Source organism: Coenobita brevimanus, chromosome 92 (genome assembly GCF_032717465.1).
Source record: "Coenobita brevimanus isolate Jiangsu-jjx chromosome 92, ASM3271746v2, whole genome shotgun sequence".
In the NCBI taxonomy this organism is placed as follows: Eukaryota; Metazoa; Arthropoda; class Malacostraca; order Decapoda; family Coenobitidae; genus Coenobita; species Coenobita brevimanus.
Genome location: NC_137045.1, coordinates 30,193,828 through 30,207,973, shown reverse-complemented (window position 1 = coordinate 30,207,973; position 14,146 = coordinate 30,193,828). Strand labels below are relative to the sequence as shown.

General features: G+C 40.7%; 1 pseudogene; it reads left to right on the top strand.

Moving 5' to 3' along the window:
- Positions 1–7,728: 7,728 nt before the first annotated feature.
- LOC145412328 (5S ribosomal RNA) lies at positions 7,729–7,846 on the top strand (annotated as a pseudogene).
- The last annotated feature ends 6,300 nt before the right edge of the window (positions 7,847–14,146 follow it).

Sequence of the window (14,146 nt, the reverse complement as noted above, 5' to 3'; positions counted from 1 at the left end):
TGGTTGAACACGTGAATGACAGAGCAACATCCCATACACAACAAAGTATATACAACCACGACTGGGTGGGACAGATGCGACAGGCCTTGATGACAATGCTTGACACGATATGACAGCAACATGCACAACAGAAGACATCCTCACGGATACACGAGACTATGAGGCGACATGACACAGCACGATACTGCACGACACTCATCACAATATGGGAAAACAGAGAACAAATCAGACACAACACGAAATGATAAGATACAAGACAGGGCAACATGACAAGACATGACAAAACATGACATGACAGACCTGCATGTAAAGTCATAAGCAAAAGTATCGTTACCCCAGGAATGTTTGATGTGAAGCGAACATTAGCTGGCCTATGTGGGCGGGTCTTTGCTGTTCGCCCCTCCTCTATCTAGTGTTGCCATATCACAATCCCATTACAAGAGTTGGAATGATGAGCAAGAATGAGCCATATGGTGAGGAAATATATAGGACGTGTTTGTGTTACCCTGAGCACCCTGCCGGGGATTAATAATGAAACTCGGCAGGTTTATTATTTATTATTTTCCTACTACTAGAATACAACAAATAAACCATTTTGGAGGGTATTAAATCTATAGGCATTGACTTTTTTTTTTTTTTTATAATAGTCTAGCAAGGGTGCACGAGTTCATTTGTAAGCTTTAGATGGGTGCTTCAGACGTCTTCAGATGGATGCAAAAGACGTTTCGAGGCTGTTTTGGAAGCAGGGGGTGGGTGTACAAAATATTAAAGCAATGAGACTGAACATGTATTATTATTTTCCTTCTACTCAACATTTATTATATGTAGAAAGCAATACATATCATTATTACACTGAAATTTACTAACTTGGCTTGTATCGGCTGAAGTACAATCATACGTCTGGCATGGGTGCACATACAGTACTCATTGTCCGTCTGCATGCGTGTTGCCGACTTCAGACCATTCGGTTATATATTTTTTTTAATGAAATCGGTGCCGGATAATAAAGTGTATTGTTTCTATTGGTTTCTATGCACAGAGGCCAAACGATCTAATTAGCTTTTATTACCTCTAGCACAAATTCTTATATCTGTGTCTCACATAACCGACAATGACGGGTTTGAGGTACACTCTTTCCTAGTTTCCTGTCCCGTCATTCCACAACACTTCGTCGTTGTGTCATAGTGCATAGCTCTGAAGGGTAACGATAGTTTTTCTTATGACTGTACACGACACGGCACAACAGAACAAACATAGCCTGATATGGTAGAAGACAGTACAGTACAATGAAACATGACACAACACAACAAACCAAACATAACACGACAGAACAAACCAAACACAACACGACAGCACAAAAGAAGAAACCAAACACAACACGACAACAAGCCAAACACAACACGACACAACACAACAGAACAAACCAAACACAACACAAAAGAAGAAACCAAACACAACACAACAACAAACCAAACACAACACAACAGAACAAACCAAACATAATACTGCACGAAGCTGGGCGAAACTGTACGATAAAACAGGCACAACACAACACGACAGTACAAACCAAACACGACACAACCCACGATACTGCTATACATAGCGCAGACTGTTTCATTAAAGGAACGATAAACATTCCCTCGCATCAAGGTCATCAATACGGCCGCTTCATTGGTGTGATGGTGAGGTAATGTGATGCGTGATGTGGTGTGGTAGTGTGATGATATGGTAATGTGTTAGGGTGAACTGTACTGTGGTATGGTTGTGTGTGGTGCTATAGGATGATTGCATGTTAGAATGGTCTGGCGTGGTGTGTGTGATAGCGTGGTCCGGCGTATTTTTGTGGTAGAGTAGTGTGGTAGTGTGTTCTTGTATGCTATGATGTGGTAATGTGGTGTGGTAGTAATATGGTACTATGGTGGTATGGTGTGGTGTGGTAGTGCAGTGTGGTACTGTGGCAGTGTGGTGGTTTGATAATATGGTGGCGTGATGCTGTGTTGGTTTGGTACTGTGGTGGAGAGGTTGTGAACAGGATGGTACTGTGTTGATGTATGATCCATCAGTCTACTGCCAGACGCCTTACTCCAGGGGTGGCCACAAACAAATCTCCTCCATGTCGCCCTGTCCCAAACCATTTTGCTGCCTTTTCCCCAGCTCACACTCCCCTCTCTCACATACCGGCACCTCTCCATTCCATCCCTCCATCTCATTCTCGATCTTCCCCTCCCTCTCCCCTTCTCCACTCACATACACAGTCCTTGTTAGTCTCTCGCTCTACATACTCTCCATATGGCCAAACCACCTCAATGTATTTCTCCCAATGCTTCTATCAGATCCACATTCACACCAAAGAACTCTTTTACTTCTTCAATTGTCATTCTCTCCATGTAACACGACATGCTGCTCTCAAATAACTCATTTCCACTGCTCTTGCTCTAGATTTGTATTCTTCAAACAAGATCCAGGCTTCACTCCCATACGTTAGGGCTGGTACAACAATACTGTTATGCAGCAATTTTTATACTTAAATGCTCACTTCCCTATTTCTTATCACTGCTTCAAAGAACCAGCAACCTTTCTTCTTGAAATCTTTCGAGCACATTATCCTCCAAACTCCCATCCTTACCCATCACACTATCCAAGTACATAAATGCACACATATTTTGCATTTCCTAGTCATCCAACTTCACTGTCAATTCACTGACTTAATTTCTCTGGAAGACCATAACTTTTTTCTAATTTCACCTTTACATTTCATTTCTTACACTCTCCCAAACTCATTCACCAAACCTTACAGTTCCCCTTCGCCTTCACTTAACAATAATCATCTGCAAACAAGAGCGCGGGAAGTTTCCAAACGCTGCCCTCTCTCACTAGGGCCGCTCCGACATCCACTGCCCTACCTTGTATCTCTTTTATAACCTCGTCTACATACAGATTGAACAACCATGGAGACATGACATCCCTGATTCAATCCAACATTCAGACAGAAAAATTCACTTAGTTCACTATCCACACGCACTGCAGCCTTAGCACCCCCATACATATTCTCCACGGCATTACAACTTCCTGTTTGCTTCATGTATTCTTAATACTTTCCATATTCCTTAATGATATATCATTGTAGTTTTAATATATCGTGGTGATGTACTGCGGTGAAGCAAGCTGTCAGAGTGGTGGTGTGGTACTGGTACCATGGTTGTGTGGTACTTGGATGGTGTTCTGTGGCGGTGTGGTAGTGTGGTGATGGCGTGGTGTAATGCTATAATTATGATGCAGAGGATTAGAAGCGACACAGTTTGTTTTGGAAGCATGCATGGTTAAGATTAGATAATATAGGCTATAGCGGTCCTCTTTAACAGTTAGATTAAGTTTGATTCGGTGAAACTGATTACGTCGTCACCTTAAGTGTATGCTTGACTGTGTTATGTATATTATTGATTATTTTAAGGTTCACTTGAATAAAGTTAGACTGCGTTATGTTAGATTTAGCTAGACTGACTAATACACGTACCGAGAGAGAGAGAGAGAGGAGGGGGGGGGAGACAACGATGAAAGATGGATGAAATTTATAGCACCCACCTTGATCTATCCTCCAATTCACTTAACAGATACAGATGGAAACATGGAGAGAGAGAGAGAGAGAGAGAGAGAGAGAGAGGGGGGGGGGACAACGATGAAAGATGGATGAAAATTATACCATCAACCCTGATCTATCCTCCGGTTCATTTAACAGATACAGATGGAAACATAAAAGTAAGCATAGACAGAATGAGAGACATGCAGGCAAACAGACAGACATTATCCCATATTTTGAGTACACAACCCCTTCACTACGGTGACCTGGCATCATTGTCTTGATAACACTAAACGATTTTATTTAACTTAGAAGTAATCTCTACCAGTAAAAGGGCGTGTAAATTTTATTTAAAATCTCTCCACTTAAATCTCCCGTAAGCTGAGCAACAGCGTCTTGTGATAGCAGCAGCTAAATAATCAGACGCCATCCTAGTAAAATGGTGAGGTAAATTACAAAGCATAGACATAAAAAACGCACATAACATCAAACAGGACACAAAAAACCTAACCATCACTCGTTCACTTAAAGTATGTAAAACAAAAACAAATAAAGCAGAAACACAGAAACACCATTACATTAGCAGGAACATATCTATGCACACACATTCATCCGCTCACAGACACCCATCCACTCACACATTTACCCAACCACGCACAACACACCCAGTCCACGCAAACATCCATCCACCCATTCACAACACACCCATTCATACATTTTTGCACCCACTCATAACACAGTCACTCACTAACACATCCACTCACAACACACTCATCCACAACCCACACAACACCCTCCCACTCACATGCAAGAACCAAATAACATTTAAATGTGCTAAACCCGAAGTGCTCCCTGACAACCCCCGTCCCCCTTTACCTTTGCCGATACACACACACACACACACACACACACACACACACACACACACACACACACACACACTTCCTTAAAGCTGTCCTTCCACTACAGAAAGCTATGACTACTATACTCACTAAGATGGTGTGTTTCTCAATTTTTGGCATCAACGTGTGTGGCTGTGCAGACAAATTCCAGATTCGCAAACTTTGACACACAGTTGGCATGTTCGGGTTTGCTGGGAGAACTCCGTTTTGGTTGTGCCTGCATTGTCTACGGTCTTCTCTGGCCAGGTTCCGAGATTCTTCAAGATGAATGACTCCTTCACTGCAGATGGCTTGCCGCGGTTTTCTGTCACAGGCATTGGTTTCAAGATCTTTTGGTAAGATGTTGCATATCTTCAGAGTTGTCTTTATATGACTTTATATCTCTTCTTCTGTCCACCTAGGTTGCGACGTGCTGCACGGAGTTGGCCAGACACAACATGACGGGGAAGGCCATGTTCAGATATGCGGAATACGTCTCCGACCCACAAAGCTGTTTTTTTTTTAGTATGGTTTCTATGCTGGTTGACTTTGCCCGCTGGAGAATTGTGAATGAGGGACCTTATCCTCCCATGTGAGTCATAGGATCCGCTGTAACCATCGGATGTGAAAAGACTAAAGCTGTTTGATGTGAAGCTGGTAAGTAGTCTAGGATTCAGCACTCTATTTGAGAATGGAGAGGCATACAACTGTATATACTGATACCTTCGCCTCAGTTCTCAGGTTGATGCTTCAGAAACTCTGGCTCTGAGTCGCCCAAAAGAGGCTGAGGTGTGGTTGATTCATTCAACGACTTCTGCACCAATGTTATGTTTATCTGTGGGTTTGCTTTTACACTTCCAAGGTAAGTAAAATTCTCCACCTGTGTTATATTTTCGTTATTTATCTGAAATGCAGGAGGCTTTGCTGCGTTGTTTCTCTGAGATATTATTTCTGTTTTAGTAACATTTATTTGGAGCCCCACTGCATGGAAAATGTGGAAACGATGGTGAGACTCCGTTGAAGGGCTTCTGGGGTATGTGGAAGTGCAGCACAGTCATTAACTTATTATTGCAGCTCTGAGAAATAAGCTATATCCGTCTTTGACTGCGTTTGAAAACGTCTCAGATTAAATGTTAACATCTAGATGGAACTGGATTTTTATTCCATAAAACACACACACACACACACACACACACACAAACTGGTGGAAAGAGTACATAGACTAGAGATGGCTGTTTAGAATGAGATTGATGAAATTAAGAAACAGATGCACTTGCAAAAGGAAGAAATTGAAAAATTAGGAAAGGAAGTCAACAAGAAAGACAACCATTGATGAGCTGACAGTAGAACTGGGTTCACTTAGGAGAAAAATTAGTGAAATGGCAAGTACAGGAGTAAACCACGAGAGTATTATGGAAGAGTTCAAAAATGAAACAGGGACAATTAGGCAAGTAAGGAGTCTGATAGATAAGAGCAGTGATATTGAGGAGAAGATAACACAGGTGAATGAAGTTGTGCAAAGCTACAAAAATGATGTGGAAACCACATATGCTGAAATGGTGAAAGTAAAGAAAGACTTAGAAACAAGGGTGGAAGAAAAAAACATTAAAAAGGAAGTGAAAAGAATAATCCAAAACAATCCTAAATTAGTCAGAGATTCAGCAGATATCAACAAATCTATTGTAATCACTGGTTTAGAAGAGGAAGAAGTAAGAAACAAGATCTAAAGAGACAAAAAGGAGATGGCAAATGTAATGAGCATATTGAAAGAAGTATCAGAGGAAATCTGTAGTTAGGACATAGAGGAACACAAAAGGTTAGGGAAATACGAAAGAAACAAGTCAAGATCCCTAAAGGTAACTTTCCAGAGTGTAAACACTGTGGAGGAGATACTAAAAAATGCAAAGAATCATGGAAAAAGAGGAGTTCAAAAAAGTATGGATAAAAAGATGCCTAACACACGAGGAACTGGAATTACTGAAGGAGAAGAGGGAGAAAGCAAAAACATAAAATGAGGAAAGATCAGATGAGAAGAATACATTTTTTTTTTTTTTTTTAACAAAATAATTGGATTGCAGGTACGAAAGTGGTACCTAAACAGAAGGGAATAAAAAAGAGGAAAGTAGTAGAACCAAGTCATGATAAGTGTATAAACAAGATGATTAAGGTGATGTACTCAAATGTGGATGGAATGGTATCTAAATTATTAGAGATGAATGATTATATCACAGAAAATGAACCACATATAATATGCCTAACTGAAACAAAATTAACACCAAGGATATCAAATGACATCCTAAACTTAGAAGAATACAATATATGGAGAAGAGATAGGAACTTAAAAAAGGGAGGAGGAATTATAATATTAACTAAGAAAAATCTAAAAGTCAAAGAAATAGAACTAGATATACCCTCACAAGTAGAACTGATTGCAGTAGAGATAAATACATCTGAAGGGAAAGTAATTGTAGCCAATTTATACATGCCACCTAGATCAAACACATGGGAAAGAGACGAATATGAGGACCTGGCGAAGAGTACAATTCAGAGTTTAAGAGCATTACTACATAGAATGGAAGAGAAATCGGAAAGAATTATACTAACTGGAGATTTTAATACAAATATAAATTGGAATACTCTAGATATAATAAGCCAAGAAAACCGTTGGGACCAAAAGCTCTTGGATCTCATGCAGGAGTTTTTCCTAACGCAACATGTAAGGGAAAGCACCAGAAAAAGAGGACTCGATGTACCCTCACTGCTAGATCTTATATTTACTAGGCAAGAAAACGATATTGACAATTTACTATATCACCCTCCATTCGGCAAAAGCGACCATGCATTACTATATTGCAACTTTAGGATTGCATATGACATAGTTAACAGAAATGAAAGTTACAAAAAGAGCCTAAACTATAAAAAGGGAAAGTATAATGACCTAAAGATGTACCTCTTAGAAACTAATTGGGAAAAGGAGCTTAGAGGAAAAAATTTAAATTCTATATATAAAAAATTCTGTGAACTTTATGAAATAGGAGTCCAGAACTACATCCCACAGCACAAAGAAGCAGAAAAGAAAATAAAGAAATGGTTTAATATAGAATTTGAAAAATCAAAAGAAAAAAGAGATTTGTTGTGGAATAGATACAGAAGACACAATAGTGAAAGGGCATATAACAAGTATAAACAGGCAAGAAACGTTTATACAAGAATAAGGAGGGAAGCCCAAAAACAGTTTGAGGAGGATATCATAAATAAAAGCAGTGATTAGCCGAAGCCATACCACGTTGAGTACACCGCTTCCTGTTCGATCAGCGAAGTTAAGCAACGTTGGGTTTGGTTAGTACTTGGATGGGTGACCGCCTGGGAACACCAGATGCTGTTGGCATCCCTACGTCAAGTGGGGTTGGTGGAGGATTAGTGCCCCTCCCTGTAAAACAATTAACTCTAAGCCCTTGGCCACCCCGTCTGGGATACATGGTGTCTGGCAATGAATGAATGAAATTAGCCGAAGCTATTTTACAGCTACATCAGAAGCAAAACCAAAGTAAAAGATAAAATACATCCATTACGGATGAGGGAAAAACCTATACACAAGAGAAGGATATTTGTGAAGCACTAAATAAGAATTTCCAATCAGTTTTTACAGAAGAAAACATTTTTGAGAGGGACAATGTGGAACATGCATGCCCACACATACTACCAGATACACAAATATCAGAAAAAGTAATACAGGAGGAGTTAAGTAAATTAGACAAAGGAAAAGCAAATGATCCTGATGAAATTTCATGTTGGGTGCTGCATGAATGTGCAAAGGAGTTAAGTAAACCATTATCTTTAATTTTCAAGAAATACTTGAGACAAGGTAAACTACCTGATATTTGGAAGAAAGCAAACATTGTTCCCTTATTCAAGAAAGGGAATAGACAAAATCCACTCATCTACCGACCAGTATCATTAACTAGTGTTGTAAGCAAGGTATTAGAAAAGCATATAAGAAAAGCTTGGGTAAATCATCTAGAAGAACGCAATATGATAACAGAAAGGCAGTTTGGTTTCAGAAAAGGAAAATCATGTGTTACTAATTTGTTGAGCTACTATGAAAGAGTAACAGACACATTACAGGAAAGAGAAGGATGGGTAGACAATATCTATTTAGATTTCAAGAAAGCATTTGACAGTACCACACCAAAGACTTTTATGGAAACTGTACCATCAAGGAGGAATTCGAGGCAAACTGTATTGTTGGATGCAAGATTTTCTCATAAAAAGAGAAATGAGAACAGTACTAAGGGGAATTTACTCATCGTGGAGAGAAGTGACTAGTGGAGTACCACAGGGCTCAGTGCTGGCACCAATCATGTTTTTAGTGTATATAAATGATATAGACAGTAACAATGGAAATGAAAGCTATCTAAATATGTTTGCAGTTGATGCAAAAATACAAAGGAGAATTACTGACACAGACTCTTGTAAAGAGCTACAAGAAGAATTAAATAAACTACATGAATGGAGTAATACATGGCAAATGGAATTCAATGTGGACAAGTGTCATGTAATCAAGTATGGTAAAAGTGGAAAAAGACCTGATTGGGATTATAAGTTAGGAAATAAAACCCTACACACATCAGAAAGAGAGAAGGACCTAGGTGTTATTATTAACAACAGACTATCTCCGGCTGACCACATCAGTGAGAAGGTACGGAACATGTATACACTGCCTGCAAATATGAGAATAGCGTTCACATACTGTACATAAATGAAGACATGCTAAGAAAAATAATAACGTCATTCATCAGACCAACCCAGGAGTATGCATCAGTAGTCTGGAGTCCTCATCTCAAAAAACACATCGACAAGATTGAAAAAGTTCAAAGGGCCGCTACAAGATGGGTACCAAGCTTAAGGGATCTAAGCTACGAACAAAGACTAAGAAAAACTGAATCTACCAACACTACAGGAGAGAAGGAAAAGAGGTTACATGATTATGCTATATAAATACATATCAGGGAAGGAGAAAATAAACATAAATGATTACTTAACCTATGGGGATGCATCAGCAAGAGGACACTGCAAAAAACTGCATAAAAAGAGAGGTGATAAAGACCTAAGGATGTTTAGTTTCCCAAATAGAGCAATTGATCAGTGGAATGCACTACCGAATGAAATAGTGTTTTGCCAAAACAATTCACAAATTTAAGGATATGTACGATAAATATGGTTTAAGGCACGGGACAGAACGAGCCTGACTCATTCCTGTAAAGATACAATTAGGTAAGAACAATTAGGTAAGAACACACACACACACACACACACACACACACAGAAGGCTGCCATCTATTCACAACCCACACGACAATAATTCATCCAGAACACAAACTGTAAAATATGCAACACAAATACAGCGACTCACGAAACAGCTACCCATCCTCTAGCAAGAAATGGGCTGCATAAAAAGGCTCCAAACCCGAGCACCCCATCCCCCCTCGTCAGCAGAGGAAAATGCTGCTCGCCATTTTTACTGTTTTTCCTGAAAACTGGAGCAGCCGTCATGCACACCTGCACTTGTAATTTCACGTGCTGCTTTTTCTCTTATGTTGAAGTTCTGGGCACCTGTCCTCTCACGGACAGTGAGGTATTAGATACTGGGGGTCTATGACTGTTAACATGTTTGTTAGGGGTCAAATATGGTATTAGGTATAGGGGTATTCTTCTTACCATTATAACTACCAGGGGCCACTTTCTCGCAGACTGGAAGGTTTCACAACCCACATTTTATTTTATTTTTATTATTTTTATGCTAGGAAGAAGGAACCAAAGGCCATGAGCCCGCAATTACTGTTTCTTCCAAGAGAAAAACAAATACAAGAGAGAGCCAAAATCAAGATCCGATCATTTTGAGATGTCTGGACACACTGCGTCTGAAAGACTGGAAATCATAGGAAGCAGGAAATAGAGACAGAGGGAGACAGTTCCAGAGTTGACCTGTTGCATAAATGAAGGCCTGGGAATATCGGTTAACTCTTGCATTAGAGAGTTGGACAGAAAAGGGATGAGAGTTTGCTGCTAGACGGGTGCTAGCACCCGTCGTAGAAGTGGAGGAATGCAAGCAGGCATTTCAGAGAAGCAGTGACCATTAAGTAGCGATAGAAAATTGATAAAGATGCAGCAGTGCGACGAAGAGACAGAGGTTGAAGGGAACCAGTAAGAGGAGGAGAGTTGATGAGACGAAAAGCCTTTGACTCCACCCTATTGAGAAGAGCTGTATGTGGGGAACCTCCCCACACATGCGAGTTGTACTCCACACTGGGGAGGATAAAACCCGTGTATAGAGTCAACAATTGTGCAGGGGTAAAGAAGGAACGGAGTCGGCTTAGCACACGTAATCTTTTGGAGGCAGATTTTACAAGAGATGTAATATGATATTTCCAAGATAAGACCCGAGTGAATGAAACCCCAAGCATGTTCAAGGATGATGCAGGATTAAGTTGAATATTATTGAACATTAGTGGGTACAACTGTGGAAGATTTTGTCAGGTTGATAGATGTAAGAACTGTGTCATTGATGCATTAAAAACAAGATTATTTTTACCCCACTCAGAGATACAAGCCAAGTCAGACATTAGGTGTGCCATAGCCTCAGCCCTTGTTTGTTGAAGTAACTGTTAAGATGGACGTTGCGGGAACCGAACGGAAAGGTGAAGAGTGCAGTCATCAGCATATGAGTGGATAGGATTAGATGTACGGCTTAGAAGGTCATTCATGGATAAAAGAAAGAGAGTTGGTGATAGGACAGAGCCATAAGGAACACCACTGTTAATAGATCTAGGAGAATAACGATGGCCATCTGCAACAGTGGCTATAGAACGACTGGAAAGGAAGCTATAGATGAAGGCACAGATAGAAGGATAGAAACCGTAAGAGGGCAGTTTGAAAATTAAAGATTTATGCCAGACTCGATCGAAAGCCTTTGAGATGTTAAGTGCAATGGCAAAGCTTTCGCCAAAGTCCCGAAAGGAGAATGACCAGGTGTCTGAAAGGTAGGTGAGAAGATCGCCAGTGGAGCGTCCCTGACGAAACCCATACTGACAATCAGAAAGAAGGTTGTGATAGGGAAGATACTTTAAAATTTTTCTATTAAGAATTGACTCGAAAGCTTTTGAGATACAGGATGTTAAAGCAATTGGACGATAGTTAGAGGGTTGGGAATGGTCACCCTTCTTTGAGACTGGCTGAATGAGAGCAAATTTCCAGCAAGAAGGAAAGGTACAAGTTGATAGAGGCGAAAGAGCTTGCCTAGGCAGGGTGTAAGCACAGAAGCACAGTTTTTGAGGACAACAGGAGGGACTCCATCAGGCCCATATGTCTTGTTAGCATTGAGGCCTGTGATGGCAGAAAATACATCAGCTGAAGAAATTTTAATGTCAGCCATGAAGAATTCAGAGGGGGGAAGTGATGGAGGAACAGTACCTGAATCGTCTAAGGTAGAATTGGAGGAGAAAGTCTGAGTGAAGAGATCTGCTTTATCAGTAGAAGAAAGAGCTACAGAACCATCAGAGTAGAAAAGAGGAGGAAAGGATGATGAGGTAAAGTTGTTAGAAAGGTTTTTGGAGAGGTACCAGAAGGAGAGGGGAAGAATTCGAGTTGGAGAGTTGAGAGCATTTAGTACAGATGAAATTATTTTTAGCAGAGCGAAGAACAAACTTAGCACGATTCCGGGCAGAAACATAAACAAGATGTGATTCAGGGATGGGTTGGCTCTGGTACCTTTTATAGGCCCTCTCCTTATTGCGGACAGCATTAGAACAAGCATGATTAACCCGCCCCGTCCCAGAGACGTGAATTCACGTCCTCACATGATGTGCACTCATATCCCGGAGACGTAAATTAATGCAGCAACATTGCAAGGTCCCTAATTTACACCATTTTCAATTTTCGCTAGTGATTTTGCAAGTGATTTTTGGCACATATACACAGGACTCCTTCCTATATTCCTCTACAAGATGCCAAGCAGGGACAATGCCTTACACCACATAACCTCTCCCCCCCCCATGCACGCCATTTTCTCGGCAATTCACCTGTTACCAGTGACCTGGCCAATAAAGACATTCAGGGCCAGAGTGATTTCCCAATCGATGACAATGTGGAGAACAAAGTTTACATAGCATTTGAGGAAGAAACAGTCAGAAATGATGATCAGGTAATGTGGGAAAAAAAGGTCATGAATGGTGATGAGTTAGTGAGTGAAACAATGCTTATAATGCCTATATTACTGTTTGAAAACCAATATACTCCTGTACTACATATAAATTCGTACCAAGTAAATAAATAAATACTGTTTATGAGTGGATAAAATAGTTACCCTCCCATAGAACTCGTTTTCTTTGGTGCCAGCCTGATAGAAAACCCAGTCAGGTAAGGAGGTACTCATACCTGGATCGAGTATTTTAAACCTCAGGTGAGCGATTTCTCTATGAATTTTCGATGTCTCTCACCAAAAGCGAATGTTTGAGCCTAAAAAAAAAAGGTCCCTAAATGTCGGGACTGGGGCGTACCACTGCCCAGAGAACGTCGGGATGGGGCGGGTTAAACCAAGGCTTTCTTGCATTAGTCAAAGGATATGAGAAAGGTATGTATGCTTCCATGCCTGAGAATAACCTGCATAATGCGCAAGGCACACTTAGATGGCTCCCGGCCATGGAAGCAATAATCATTCCAGGGAAAATCAAAGAAGTACTGTCTGAGGGCCTCCCAATCCGCAGGTCCAAAGTGCCACAGATGACGTTTCTTTGGAGGGTCCACAGGCTGTACTGGAGCGGTAGGACAGGTTAAGGTGATAAGGTTGTGATTGGAGGAGCCCAACGGAGAGAAAAGATTAACAGTGTTGGCAGAAGGATCAGTTGTAAGGAAGAGGTCAATTAAGTTGGAACTCTCTCCAAGGCTGTCAGGGATATGGCTAGGATGCTGTACAAGCTGCTCTAGGTCATTAAAGATAGAAAAGGTGTAGGCTTGTTCACCAGGTGGATCAGTGAAAGGAGAGGAGAGTCAAAGGTGGTGGTGAACATTGAAATCTCCTAGAATGGAGATTTCAGAGAAAGGAGAAATGGATAAAATTTGTTCCATCGTAGAAGTCAGATAGTCGAAGAATTTTTGATAGTTGAATTTGGGGATAAGTAAACAGCGTAGATATATTTTGTCAGAGAATAACAGGAAAGCCGAAGCCAGAGTGTAGAGAATTCAGATGAATCAAGTTCAGGAACATGAGAGCAAGATAAGTTGTTGCATATATATACACAACACCCACCTTTGGCTTTGAAATGAGTATAGAGAAAGTAGAAGGATACAAAGAAGGGTTTGCTGTCAGCTACCTCAGACAGCTGAGTCTCAGTTAGAGAAAGAAGGTGAGGTTTAGAGAAGGAGAGGTGGTGCTCAACAGAGCGAAAGTTAGAAGGAAGGCCGCGAATGCTGCAGAAATGAGAAGTGAGTCAGACAGTGGTTCCAGGCAGCTCAAGTCGTCACCGGGAGAGGGGCGGAAGATGGGGGCATTTATGGTCTCCCCCCCTGGGGACTCTGAGGCTGTTGAGTAGCCATGATTTTTTTTTTTTTTTTAATTTTGGAAAAGAGAGTTTAGTGTGTACTGTGCATGTAGTTTGGTGTAGATAGTTAGAAAAACTTGTATTGAAGAGCA